Source organism: Sus scrofa, chromosome 13 (genome assembly GCF_054392235.1).
Source record: "Sus scrofa isolate SSC_HxYL_T2T_F1_AM1 chromosome 13, Sscrofa_HxYL_maternal_Yorkshire_Landrace_v2.0, whole genome shotgun sequence".
NCBI lineage: Eukaryota > Metazoa > Chordata > Mammalia > Artiodactyla > Suidae > Sus > Sus scrofa.
In genome coordinates, this window is record NC_139395.1 from 65,486,402 (window position 1) to 65,501,527 (window position 15,126).

Genomic DNA, 15,126 nt, shown 5'->3' on the forward strand with positions numbered 1-15,126 from the left:
CAGCACTCTCATAATTACCTTTAGTGGCTACATAATATTCACTATGTTGGAAGAGTGGTTATCTTAAAACCATTTGCATAGTATCATCAATTTTTTTTTTTTTTTTTTGGTCTTTTGTCCTTTTAGGGCCACACCAGCAGCATATGGAGGTTCCCAGGCTAGGGGTCTAATTGGAGCTGTAGCCACCGGCCTACGCCAGAGCCACAGCAAAGCCACATCTGAGCCTCATCTGCGACCTATACCACAGCTCACGGCAATGCTGGATCCTTAACCCACTGAGTGAGGCCAGGGATGGAACCCGCAACCTCATGGTTCCTAGTCGGATTCGTTTCCACTGCGCCATGCCAGGAACTCCACACCAATTTTTTTTATAATAGACATCAATGCAATAAAAAGGCTTATGTCAACCCTTCTATTACATGTCTATTATTTCCTTACCACTCTGAAATAAAATGGATTAAGGTGGCCGTCTGTGGAAAACACTTGGATGAAAGATGACTTGAGAATGCATTTCTAATGAAACCCAAAGTATCAACTCAATTTGTAATGAGTGAATTAAAATGTACCACATGAAATGTCAGCTAAATATGTCATACACTTAAACTTATATACTATTCTAAATCAACTATACCTCAATTAGAAACAATAATAAAATGAAAACAAAACAAAACAAAGGCAAAATTCTGGTTGTCAAAATAGGAGGGTATGATTTTTAAGGAACTTTACAGGAGGGAGAACAGGTAATATGACCCAGGCATATTTGGTCCTGTACTACAGGAGAGAAAACACTCTCTAATGGCCCAAGTATCTAAGGAGGCGGTCTCTGAGTAAACAGACACGACTTTCTAGGGTCTGTTAGAACCTAGGATAAGTGCATTAAAGAGCTACTCAAAATCCTCATCACACAGGTGTTCCGTACAGAGCACACTGATACCTCTTTTCTACTTTCTCTCCACTTCTTTGTATCTTTGCCATTAGCTACTCCTTGTTGAGGTCACCAAGACCAGGCACTAAGAAATGAACTTACAGGGCATTATTTCCCTCATATAAGTCCCATCACAACACTTACTATGAGTTGGTACTATAATTACCCAGCCTACTTTACAGATAAGAGTGTGAGGTTTAGAGAGGCTGAGTCCCTTGCTCAGTGTCTCATAGCTACTATGTGGAGGAGCTGGAAGGCTTTGATGGCTAAGCCCATAACCACTGAATTTTTTTTTTTCTTTTTGCTTTTTAGGGTTGCACCCACAGCATATGGAGGTTCCCAGACTAGGGGTCCAATTGGAGCTGTAGCTGCCAGCCTAAGCCACAGCCACAGCAATGCCAGATCTGAGCGGCACTTCGACCTACACCACAGCTCACGGCAATGCTGGATCCTTAACCCACTGAGTGAGGTCAGGGATGGAACCCAGTCCTCATAGATGCTAGTCAGGTTCGTTAACCACTGAGCCATGATGGGAACTCCTCCACTGCATTTTATTACCTGATTCCCCTACAGGCTCCCAGAGCAGTGTCCTAGAGAACCAGCAAGAACATTCTCATCTCTGGCAAAGCAGAGCTTCCCTTCATGCTCACCCCTACTTATAAATATAAACTGATTACTTCCAAAATCCATCACTTAAGCATTTTTACATTAGTTTCCCAAGAGTGTGTCTCAGTGTGAATCATGACATTGAAAGAGATGAAGCTCCAACTGTAGGGCCAAACAGTGAACTCAAGGTCAATCTCCTCCCAGAGTTCATTCAGTCCTTTTAGAGAAAATGTTATAGGTCAAACTGTGGAACCAAGCACGGCCTGCAGACAGGTTTTGTTTGGCCCACTTTGTACTGCACTGGGTTAGAGATTGTTCTCTCCTGTCACCCGATTAGGTTGGGTGTAAGTGGTTCTCTGTCAAAGTCTGCAGGACATTTATTATTATTTAGAATACTGGTTCATGATTAACCTTTGGTAATTTATTGTTTTATTTAGTCACCATTTCTAGATATATAAGGTCTTCTACCTGGGGTAGGTTGTAAATGTGCATAGTGAAAATTACTTTTGAGAAATTTTTCTTTTTAGGGCTGAACCTGTGGCATATGAAAGTTCCTGGTCTAGGGGTAGAATTGGAGCTGCATTTGCAGGCCTACACCATAGCCAGGGCAATACCGGATCCAAGTCGCATCTGTGACCTGTGTCGCAGCTTGTGGCAATGCCAGATCCTTAACCCAATGACCAAGACCAGGGATTGAACCCATATCCTCATAGTCACTATGTTGGATTCTTAACCTGCTAAGCCACAAAGGGAACTCCTAGAATGTTTATTTTCTGGTTCTACAGCCAAATTTCCCAATGAGGCCACCCAACAAGCAAGTGAATCCACTGAGCAAACTGTCCATAAACTCACTGTCTTTCAGTAAGAACAGATAGAATTGAGGGTCACCTAGCTTGGAGACACTATGATTTGCACCTGTCAATGCTACATTTCAAAACCAGCCTTGTGGCCCTACCAAAAGCGAAAGATCCGGCTTTACAAATTACTCCAGGAAGTGAAAAGTCACTTGGCTCCTGTTCTTACATAAAGACAAATCCCTCTATTCATTTGAAATTTGAGCAGTATGGCTCAGCCACATTGACAATCTTGGGAAACTGGTTTGGACTTCCTGAACCAAAATATGCCACAATCCAATTTAATCATAGTAAAGGTCATCTGTCAACTCCTAGTAATGATATTTATTTTTCTTTGTAATTTCTTTCATGCTCTGTACTTCAAATCCCATTTCCTTCTCAAAGAAGTTGGCTTATGAGGTTTTTTTATGAAAGGCAAATACATGTATACATTCTAAATTGACAGACTAAAGGTAACACTTTTTGTTATTAATTACCACCATCAACCACATGTGTGTTGTTAACTCCTGGGTCCATGTAAACTGTATCCTATGTTCTAAGAACTTGGCCTTGCATTCACTTATTTCTTTGGATTATAGTTAATTTTGTGGCAATAAGACCTCACTAAAGTAGAAGAGTAGAAGCTGCTATTTACCACACACTCAGTTATTCATTTAGCACATATGTATTAGGTATGTACTGAATGCCTAGCATGTAGAAACATGTGTCATATGATGACGCTGTTCTTAACTTATGCAAATGCACTCAGCCAAAGAAGAGAGTGGGGGAGGAATAATAGAGAAATTTTAACCACTGTTCTATTCAACAAGCTCATGGTTGAGAATGTGAAATAGGAGGCTAGAAGTTGCTCTCCTTTAAGATGATTTTATTTTGTATTGAGTTCCTGTCGTGGCTCAGTGGTTAACGAACCTGACTAGAAACCATGAGGTTGTGGGTTTAATCCCCGGCTTTGTTCAGTGGCTCAAATCCTATGTTGCTGTGCCTGTGGTGTAGGCTGGCAGCTACAGCTCTGATTTGACTCCTAGCCTGGGAACCAACATATGCCGTGGGTGTGTCCCCCTCCAAAAAAAGATGATTTTATTTTTTATTAATTTTTAAATTTTTTTGGCCACCTCATGGCATATTGAGCTCCCCAGCCAGGGATTAGATCCATGGCCAAGAACTAAGCCACAGCTGCAGCAATGTCAGATCCTTAACCCAATGTGCCAAGCTGAAGATCGAACAGAATACCCAGCACTCTCAAGATGCTGCCAATCCTGTTGTGCCACAGCGGGGGCTCCCCTTTAAGACAATTTGAGTTCCTATGTTCTTAAAGCACCAGCATCTCAATATACTGAGATTGTCCTAGTATTTAAGCATTTAAAACAGGTTTGCTAAATGCAAGCAACATGTATTTAGTGCCTAAATAAAGAAAAAGCTATGTGTTTCAACCGGAGAAAAATCCTACCTGTGGTGGATTTGCCTTTTGTCTTAGACATGTCACCTTCCCAAGGAGTTTTCAAAAGTTATTTTAACTATGTGCAATTAGAACCTACCCCAGTTCAAAGACATTATATATCTGGAAATGGTGATTGAATAAATCAATAAATTATCAAAGGTTAATCATGAGGCAGTAACCTAAGTAACAATAAATATTCATTCACTTAAGACTTTTTTGGGGGTACTAATCAAATCTCTGGGAAGCAATTAAAATGTGCATTAATAAGCAAGTGGCATAGGGATCATTTTAATGAGAGTTTAGATTAAGAGTGACATACTTAAGAAAGTGGAACACAAGGGATTTGGGGGGGGTGAAACTATTCTGAATAGTACTGTTATGATGTATGTACAACATCACGCATTTGTAAAAAGCTGCAGAACCAGCACAACAGAGTGAACCATAATCTATGAACTTTTAATAAAAATGTATCAATATTGATTCACCACTTGTAACAAACGTACCACACTAATGCAAGATATTACTGATAGGAAAAACTGGGGGAAGGGGGAAAGGAGAGAAGAAATATGAGAATTCTCCTTACTTTCTGTAGCTTCTGGCCTACGCCAGAGCCACAGCAACGCAGATCTGAGCCACGTATTCGACCTACACCACAGCTCATGGCAATGCCAGATCCTTAACCCACTGAGTGAGGTCAGGGATCGAACCTGCAACCTCATGGTTCCTAGTCGGATTCGTTAACCACTGAGCCACAATAGGAACTCCAACTGTTCCATTTTCATGTAAACCTAAAACCGCTCTAAAAAATAAAGTCTAGGAGAGTTTTCTTGTGGCACAGCTGGTTAAGGATCTGACATGTCATGCAGCGGCCCAGGCTGCTGCTGTGGCACAGGTTCGATCCCTGGCCTGGGAACTTCTACGTGCCGTGGGTATGGCCAAAAATATAATAAAGTCTATCAATATTTTTAAAAGATAAAAAATAAATAAATATTTAGACAGTGGCTCTTAACCAAAGCAATTTTACCTGGCAGGGGACATTTAGCAATGTCTTAAGACATTTCTGACAGTTACAATCAGTAAAGGTATTGTCACTGGCATCTATGAGCAGAGGCCGGGATGCTTCTATACATCCTGCAATACACAGGACAGACCTCCAGCAACAAAGAATTATCCTGTCCCAAATGTTAACAGTGTTGAAGTTGAGGAACCCTAATTTGGATTATTATAAAAACCCCTGATAACTCAACCCTAAAACTTCTAATTCTGTCCTTGAGACTTAAAGAACTTTTCTCGTGTGTCCCTCTTAGATGGTTAAGTATTAGATTATAAATCTTACATGCAAGTTTCTAACAGGAGCCAAGAGAGGCATTAGAAAACCAACTGTTGGAGTTCCTGGTACAGCGGAAACAAATCTGACTAGTAGCCATGAGGATGCAGGTTTGATCCCCGGTCTTGCTCAGTGGGTTAAGGATCTGGCATTGCCATGAGCTGTGGTGTAGGTCGCAGACGCAGCTTGGATCCTGCATTACTGTGGCTGTGGTGTAGGCCAGCAACTATAGCTGGAACGCCCAGCCTGGGAACTTCCACATGCTACGAGTGTGGCCCTAAAAAGCAAAGGAAAAAAAAAAAAAAAAAGAACTAAGGGATCTGAGAAAGGTAAGTCAAACTCAGCAGTAGACATAGGGACACAAAAGGGATGGTGGGGGGCAGGGGTGGAGAAGAGAAGAGAACACTGTCCACTTGAAGCATTACTTAGAGATTTGACTGTGTGAGACACAGATCCATGGTTTAGTGAATTTCTCTTGACAATAAAAGTCAGGGCTGGAACAGCATGAAGCTTACTGCTTTGCCACTTCTGGGGTGTTACTATCCTTCATGTGGGCCAAGACAGCCCACCGCCATGTCCACAATTCAGCCATTAGGCAGCGGGAAAAGAATAAAGGAAGACATACCCACTCCTTTAGGGGCAGAATCTGAAAGCTGCCCAATTCCCCTGAACCCACTGGCCAGAATAATAATAATAATAATAATCATCATCATCATCATCATCATCCCTCTTGAATGCCAGGGACACTGGGATAGGCAGTCTTTATTTTGGGCAGCTAGACAATCATTCTACTAAATATGGAGGAAAGGGAGATGGATATTGAGGAAACAATCAGACACCACTGCTGATGGGGAACCACCACTCCTATCAAGGTAATTCCTACCACATAGGAATGTGGATCTGCTATTGCATTTTTTTTTTCAAAAATAAGGCAAAAATCCCAGAGTTTTATGCAGAATATCTGAATTTTAAAATATTGCTTACACACACACACACACACACACACATACACACAAACAGAAGAAAAAAAAAGGTAAAGCATTGTACAGGCCATATTTGTGACACAAATTATTGTAAAGAATGTATAGGGAAGACCTTCTCAGTTTCCAACTTGATTTCTAGTTTCTGGTAATTTATTTACAGTGCCAACTGTCAGTAGGGCATGGATAAATGAGACACATAAGTAATTTTGACAAATGTAGAATCTGGACCATCTCAAAAGATTACATTCTCAGGAAAAAAACAAAGCCTTATTTCTTTGTGTCAGAAGGGTTCCTATTATTCCTCCAAATCTGTTCATTGTGCTATTGCCAAACATCCTTTCCTGTGAACACACAATGTCACTTTCTGTAAGAACCTATTTAATACAGGAAACTTCTAACAAGCCACCATCAATAAGGAGATTATTGAGCTGGAGACCTGGCTAGGACACTGAAAAGGACCAGGAAGATACAGAGATGGCTGAGCGAGATGGCTTGGCAGCAAGGTGGGTTAAATCTTCTAACAAGCAGTACATGAAAGTAGAAACCCAAATGGCCAAGAGGCAGAAGCAAGTGCTCAGTTTTATAAGTACTCAGGGAAATGCAAATGAAACCTTTCATGAATCACCACTTCACCCTAGACTGTTCAAACTCTGACAACACCTAGTTTATATGAAGATGTAGTGTGACAGGAACTCCAATCCATTGCCAATGGGAATGTCAATGGTATGATCATTTAGGGAATTTACATACCTAGGTATGACTCTAGTGAAATGTACACAAAAGAATAAGGTAATAGCAGCATTGTTCACAGTAAGACAAATAAAGAAAACAACCCAAATATCCCATAACAGTAAAAATGATAAAAGTAGGGTTCCCATTGCAGCTCAGTGGGTTAAGAACCCAATATACTGTCTGAGGATGTGAGTTTGATCCCTGGCCTCACTCAGTGGGTTAAGGACCTGGTGTTGCCATGAGCTGCAACATAGGATGCAGCTCAGACCAGGCGTTGTTGTAGCTGTGGTGTAGGCTGGCAGCTGCAGCTCTGATCTGACCCCTAGCCTAGAAACTTCCATATGTCACAGGCTCGGCTGTAAAAAGACAAAAAACAAAACAAAACAAAAAACAAACATAAACGTAGATTGTATTCATACAATGGAGTAACGTACAGCAAAGAAAATGTAGTCTAGCTTCACATAACATGATGAAATTCACAAATATGAGGCAAAGAAGCAAAACCCAAAATAACATACACATCACAATGCTGGGTATATAAAGTTCTGAAATAAGCAAAATGAAACTACAGAGAATCATATATAGGTGATACAGTATAAAGCAAAACAAGACACCATGTTTCAAAGAGTCACAGTATCTCCGGGGAAAGAGAATGTTTTATTGGGGGAGGGTGCACAATGCTGGATTCTTAACCCACTGAGTGAGCCCTGGGATCAAACTCATATCCTCATGGATACTAGTCGGGTTCTTAACCCACTGAGCTACAACAGGACTCCCCTTCCTACAGAGTTGATGCATTCTTCTGGGTGACTGATATAAAGCACATTAAAAACAAAATCAAATATGATTAGTGGGTGATGGAGGGGGTTGGAGAGCAAGCCCATTGTTGTTTAGAGGGAAAGCGTTAGAAACACTGGCGCATTATTCTAAAGTTAATCCCAATCATTTTCAGAGTTTAGAACCAAGCAGGATTTCACGTTTGAGTGGACTGATAGTAGCTGAGTGCTTATTTGTTCACCCTCTGAAGAACCCCGGCTGGGGAATTTGCCTGGGAGCCCAGGCCACGTGGGTCCACTGAACTGGCAGGGCAGCCAGGTCTGGCTTGAGCACAGAAGGCCCCTCCCAGGGCTGACAGGCAGGGGGAGGCTTGGTTTGTATGAATGAGGACTGACCTCAGAACACTGGGGGCGGGGCCCCTAAGCAACTGGGAGGAGAGCAAGCCTGGATGGAGATGTCTCTGCCTTTCCCCAGCAGTAAAGGCACTTACCCCGTCTGGCTGTTCTTGACCCTAATGCAGTGAAAGTGTTATTTGAAAGATGCACTTGACCAGAACTGCCAAGGGCTGCTTTCTCCAGGTCAAAGCCAGAGACGTTGCGAATAAATCTACAAGACTTGCTACTTCTCAGTAACAAACCAGAAATGGCTATTCCTCCTTTTAGCAGGAATTCCAATGTCACAATGAAGACCACTGTGTTTTATCTGATTACCAAGGCCGAATCCCTCCTTGAGGTACTGCAGGTTCCTATGCCGACAGCGTTCTAGAAGGAAGCGGCCCCATGATCCACCATTTAGCCTCAGCAGCTCTTTTCCCCACGAGATGATTCCTTTTGGCGTTTCAAGCCCCCTTTCATAGGCTCTTGTTTTTCTTTACTGACCTCAAAAGCCCTGGAGGAATGTGCCAACCTCGCTCATTTTGGAGACAGCCACATGGCTGGCAAAAGTGAGGCTACCCTTTGTGTGTCCTGAAGCACGTGTGTGGAAACAGCCACCCCCAGCAGATGTGTGCACCTGTTTGTGTCTAATTGGGAACTTGCCCACAGTGACAATCAGCCACCTGCTTTTCTGGGGCGGGAGGGCAAGGGAGTATGGGTCATTAGCAAGCCCTGGTATTAGCACTTTCTTGAGCAAAGGAATAACTGAGTTCCCTCAAAGATGTTAGCTGTCAATGCTTGGGGTGGAAGCATCCCAAAGTTTCTAGGATGGTTTTTAAAAGGAAAAAAAAAAAAAAAAAAAGCCCAAGCCTAAACTTCTCTTTTCTTTTTGATTCTAAAGCCCTTCCTGACCTGAAACTCAAAGCAAAGGTGCCTAGGAGTTCCCTGATAGCCTAGTGGTTAAGATTCTGGCATTGTCACTGCTGTGGCTTTTGGGCCACTGCTGTGGTGTGGGTGTGATCCCTGGCCCAGGAGCTTTTGTGTGCTGTGGGTGTGGCCAAAAAAAAAAAAAAAAAAAAAAGCAAAGGTGCTTAAAAGCCTATGTTAAATATAATGACCCAATGGAAATGTCTGCAGAAACTTTATACAGAAAGAAACTAAGCTCTTTAAAAGTAACTTGGTACTAGAGTAGTTTTTTATCTACACATAAGCATAACTTAGAATATATGTTTCATAAAAATGCATACGCAAATTATAAAAAAGCTATAGTGAATGCCTATTTGAACAATCAAGATAAAGTCTATAATGTAGCTGAAGTATTATCAGAAATTAAATAGAGGAATGTGAAAAGATGCCTCCAAGAAAGCTGTCACAGCTGGGAGCTCTAGTTAATACTGTGCTATGTGCAAACTAAAGATTTACTGTCATTAGGGACTGCTGTAAATTAGAAACGTTTGCCATTCTTCTGGAGCTGTCTGCACAGAGGCTGGTGATAAGCACTTTCTTATCTATGCCTGCAAGAGGGCTGTGGTGGCCATCAGTTTTGTATTATACTTAAGGAATGGGACATGGTAAGGATCACAACAGCCAGAAAAAGTGTATTTAATGTCTGTTAAATGGGGTACCAGGTGTCAACTCAACTACTAAAGCATTCGAGCTGGATCCAGTGTTTAAGGATGATAGCTTGCTTAAACAGGGCATTATTAGTAGGATCTTGGTTACAGTGTACAGCACTAATTTCCTCAACCCATCTACCAGTGTTGATCAACACCTCAGTGGTTAACAGTTTAAGCTATGTTATCAGTTTACTTGGAGCATTTTTTCACTGGCCAGATAGCCTTCAAATCACACTTTTTAAATTAAAAAATCATGTTTCTTTTTGGGAACTTGGCCTTCAATGATGAATCTAGTTTATCACCCCCTTGACAATAACTAGTCAGTTTTAACAGTAAATGTTTCTCCAGTAATTCCTAGGTAAAGGGATATTAAAGGTGACAAGCATGAGAAAGACAGTAGTCATTACAGCCCCCTCACCAGCAGCATCAGTATTATCTGAGAACTTGTTAGAAATGCAAATTCCCAGGCCCCACCCCAGACTTACTAGAATCAAAAGGGCTAAAGGTGGGCCCCAGCAATCTGTTTAATAGGTGACTTGAGAAGCAAAGCAACAGAGTAAAAGAATAGATACACCATATAATACAGGAAGATTTTTTAAGAAAGAGATAGCAATCTACAATCTAAAACAGGAAAGAAGGTCAAAGAGGCTGAGAACAGCCCAGGAGGTTAATTTCAGGAGACTCTCAGAGGCTGATCCAGCAGTTACACAGAGTGATCACCTTCATTCAGTTCCTAAAAGGAAACGCTTTGAACAACAGCTCACATTGGGCATTACTAGGTTTCAGAGACTAGGCTAAAACCTCTCTCTACAAGTGTGTTATAATTATTATCGCCAGCATCCCCATTACATAGATGTGAAAACTGAGGTTTAAGAGAGATTTTATTTAAATTCACACAGCAAGAAAGTAGCAGATGGGACTCCAAGCCTGTGCTTTAATCTGCCTAACTCCCCTATGATTCTAGAAAGAAGGGGCAGAAAATGGGGAAAGAGGAGGTGAGGAGGAGAGAGAAGGCTTTCACCAGCTTAATATGAGGCTTCAGAATTTATAATGATGGTGGCCACTCTTCAATTCTACTAAAGTTAGTTTCTTGAGTGAGGATAGGCTGCTTTTTTATTTTAATTTTTTGGCCGCGCCTGTACCAGGCGGAAACTTCCGGGATCAAACCTGCGCCATATCAGCAACACAAGGATAGGCTGCTTTTTGAAACTAAATAATCTGGATTAGCCAAAAACTGGATGAGACCACATAAAGATATGAATACAGATAACAAAACAATGTGTTATCACTAATGTTTCTTAAACCAAAGCAAAACAACTACAGTCTAGGTGGTCCCCTAATAGCAAAGATACCATATTTAGTTAAAAAAATTTTTTTAAGAGCTACAATGTCAGACCTCAGTCATTTTCAGCAGAATTTGGCAACTGGGCACCCCAAACCCACCTGAGATGCCTAACACTCAACAAGGGCTCCTTAAATCACACAATGTTCCTGGTGTCCAATTTTTTTAATCCCAACTAAAAAATGCATAGTAAAATCCTTATCCCTGTCGGGTTAGCTCTGTTACAGGTTTGGGAGCCAGAGAAAGTCAGAAACAAGTTATCAATTTCATTCATACTCCATCATGTGCCAAGGCAGAAAGCTAGGGCTCAAATCCACCCAATTCTAAACCCACTGCTGATTACTGCAAACAATCAGTTCAGTAAAACCTTTCACAGATTGAGGTGATTTCATATTAGCTAAAATGAAGTACCCTCCTCACTTTCCACCCCTCCAGACCAAACCCTGCCAGCCAGTCAAGCGAGCTGCACTGGTCTGACCTAACCCTGAGTTCAAAGGTGGGGGAAACAGACATTTCCCAATGCTCAAGACTTACCGAGGGCCCCCCAGGTGAAGTGGCCCTAGAGGACCTGTGGCTGGTGGCTGGTTCTCAGGGACTCCAGGTCAAAGCAGAGCAGCAGAAGGGGAGGAGGAGGAAGCAGAGGAGGGAACTGGAAAGCCGGGGTGGAGAGAGAAGGGGGAGGGGCCGGAAAAGCCCAGTGACCAGGGCCAGACCTTGCCCCCTCCCCTCCCAAGTCACAGGGTCTTTCCATTCTTGGAATTTCCTCCCCACCCCATTTAAACATTTCTTGATCACACCTCAAGCCAAATCAGGTGGTAGCCATTTACAAAGTGGAAAGTGAGAACGAAAGGATGAAATAAGCTATTCTCCTGGCTTCCCATTGCAGCTACAGATGCCCCTGACTGCTTCTGGGAGAAAGGGGGACATTCCCCTTCATCTTAACCAAATGAGACTCCCTCACTGGGTTACAGATGTAAGCATACCTTTCTAGGCTGCCTCGGGTTTCCAGCTCTCTCAACTTCTCAGCTCCTTTACAGGGAATAAAAAACCCTGGTGGCTTTAAAAGAGGCTGTCCTGGGCATGTAGTGTGTGGCAGATAAGAGCTCAGCATTTTACTTACACAAAATATAAAGAAAAGGAACTCACTTCATCCTTATTGTGAACCTAGATGCTATTTCTAACTTACAGAGGAGGAAACTGAGGTTGACAGAGGTCACTTGCTCTCCCACCAGAGCTGGTACATGGGCAACCACAGGCTACTGCAAAGATTCCACATACTTAGCAACAAATCAACAGACCAGCCCACCAACAACTTGTGATGTGCAGTAATAAGGTTAGGACTTAGAAAGGGATTCAGTCCCAGGACACCAGGTTTGTAGGACATTGGTGGTCTTAGGTCAACTAAACTTTGTGAGCCTCTGTTTCCTCAGTATAAAGATAGGGGTAGTGACTTATTTTACAGGGTTCTTGGGAAGATGCTATGAAGGCACCTGCCTACATTCAATAAATATGTTCTTTCCTTTCTGATCAAAGCAAAGGAAACTAAAAATTTGACCACTTTATTCAGACTAGGCTGGGTGTGAATTATTACCACTGCATGGGGTGATAGATGAGAGTTGCCAGATTAAATATTTAGAACACACTTATACTAAAAAAACTTACTCATGTTTATTTTATTTGCTGGATCTGGCAACCATTAGGGTTGGTAATAAACCACATGGGAAAAAAAGCTTGGACACAACTAGCCAAGTCCCAAGCTGAAAGAGGCTTTAGGTTTGGTTCAACAGAACCCACAGTAAGTTTCAGCCTTGAAACTTGCTCATCCCACATCACAACCAATCCATGGAATTTGAGCCGGACTCTCCTTATCTCAGCATTCTACCGAAGACACGAGAAATCTGCTTATGCTTTGGGAACGACAGCATCCTCTCAGAATTCCTTTGACATTAAATTTTTGTCTGTGGCCTAACTTGTAACAAAGGACAAATTACTCTGTCCATCTTCATGCTTGATAGAGATCAATGGTCGAATGACTTTTTTTTAGGTCTAAAGAATTTCTAATAATAATGAAAATGTGATGAGAGATTTTTCTAAACATTGGCCAGCTTGCCAAGGACTCTGATCCTGTCTACTTTGAAATTTCAAATCTTTGAAAGTAATACAATCCCTAAGAACGGGCTTGAGCTGAGATTTAGGTTAACATGGAGATCTGAAAATATTTAAACTATGAACATTTTGCAAATTCATATAGACATAGAGTAGAATGGTGGGTGCCAGGAGTTGAGGGGACAGGATAATGGGGAGTTGTTTAATGGGCCAAGAGCTTCCGTTTTGTAAGATGAACAGTTCTGGAGATGGGCTACACAGCAATGTAAGTGTATTTAATCCTACTAAGATGGACACTTAAAAATGGTTAAGATGATGAATTTTATGTTACATGTATTTTGCCACAATTAAAAAAAAAATGTCATAGTTCCTGCTGTGGTGCAGTGGGTTAAGGGTCTGGTGTTGCCACAGCTGTTGCATAGGTCAAAGCTGCAGCTCAGGATCAATTCCTGGTTGGGGAACTTCCATATGCTGTGGCGGGTGGGGGGATGCACTGAGGGTTTAGGATAGAAATGCAGTAAAATTTAGTTGTTATGATTCTTGTACACCTATAAATGTAATAAAATTCATTAAGTAATAAAAAATAAAATAAAGATACATATATGTATGTATCTTTAAAAAAATCCTCTCTCATACAAATATAGAGTTGGAAAAAAAGGACACATGAAAATTAATCAATGCAGACAGCGTTTTCCTACAAAAGAATATAAAGTCAAAGACATCTGTTCCCCTCCTGAAAAACTTCCCATTAGACAAGGGAAAATTATCGATGGTCAACTCAAAGCCTCAAAGCTCAAAGCATGTGTGACTCAATGTGTCCTTCCTGTTGGCATAAAAACTGGATTAATCACATCAGCCATTTGAACACAGGTAAGACTGCATATGTATTATGGCATCGCTTGATCTTTCTTGAACCAAACCCAAAGGCAATGAAATGTGTATCAATGAGGTAATGCAGACTATCATCCCCCAGAATGCCATGCCTTAGTGCAGACAGACTTTGGATGGTTTGCATTTGAGGAGGAGAGGTTGATGTCATGCTGCTTTCTATATACACGGAATACCAAACATGCAAATATCTTAACTGGCCATTATCTGAAAAGCCCAATGAGGCTGAGTTTCACTTTGGTACCAAGAAGCAGTGATGGGTGGGATGGTCTGGTTCACTCTTGGTGAAGGAAGCTGAGGACTCCCATAGGTCAAGAGTTACTTTCTGCAAAGGATTCATCAGTAGCTGAATGAATTAAGACACATTAAGAAGGAACTTGGGGTTTTCTGTTTTTGTTTACAGTCACCAAATATCTAAGCTGTGAGATGCAAAATACTTCAGCAATGAAATGCAAAGGCCTTGATTCCTAGTCTGATTTTTTCCTAACTCTTGGATCAAGGCCTTAAGTTTTAATAGAGATGCAACCTCTTTCCTCACAAGATCTTTATTTATTTATTTATTTATTTGTGATCTAAAAAAATTTTATTGGAGTATAGTTGACTTAGAAAGTTGTGTTGGAGTTCCTGTCGTGGCGCAGTGGTTAACGAATCTGACTAGGAACCATGAGGTTGCGGGTTCGATCCCTGCCCTTGCTCAGTGGGTTAAGGATCTGGCGTTGCCGTGAGCTGTGGTGTAGGTCGCAGATGCGGCTTGGATCCCGCATTGCTGTGGCTCTGGTGTAGGCCGGTGGCTACAGTTCTGATTCGACCTCTAGCCTGGGAACCTCCATATGCTGCGGGAGCGGCCCAAGAAATGGCAAAAAGACAAAAAAAAAAAAAAAAAAAAAAGAAAAGAAAGTTGTGTTAGTATCATGTGTAGAGCAAAGTCAATCAGTTATACAGACACATATATCCGTTCTTTTTCAGATTCTTTTCCCATATAGGTCATTACACACAATATTGAATAGATTACTCTGTGCTCACCGAATCATTTTAAAGTCCCAATAAGATAACAGTCTGAAAATGAGCTCTGCGAACTGCTAAAAACTATCCAAACAAACAGAGGTTCTTTCCTCTATTCCAACACAGGCAAACTTTTCTTTCTTAAAAGTTAAAGAG

At 41.6% G+C, this 15,126-nt stretch overlaps 1 protein-coding gene across 26 annotated transcripts in view; it reads right to left on the bottom strand.

Moving 5' to 3' along the window:
- Positions 1-15,126, bottom strand: part of FRMD4B (FERM domain containing 4B) — a 376,886-nt gene that overhangs the window by 48,504 nt on the left and 313,256 nt on the right. The window lies entirely within an intron of this gene.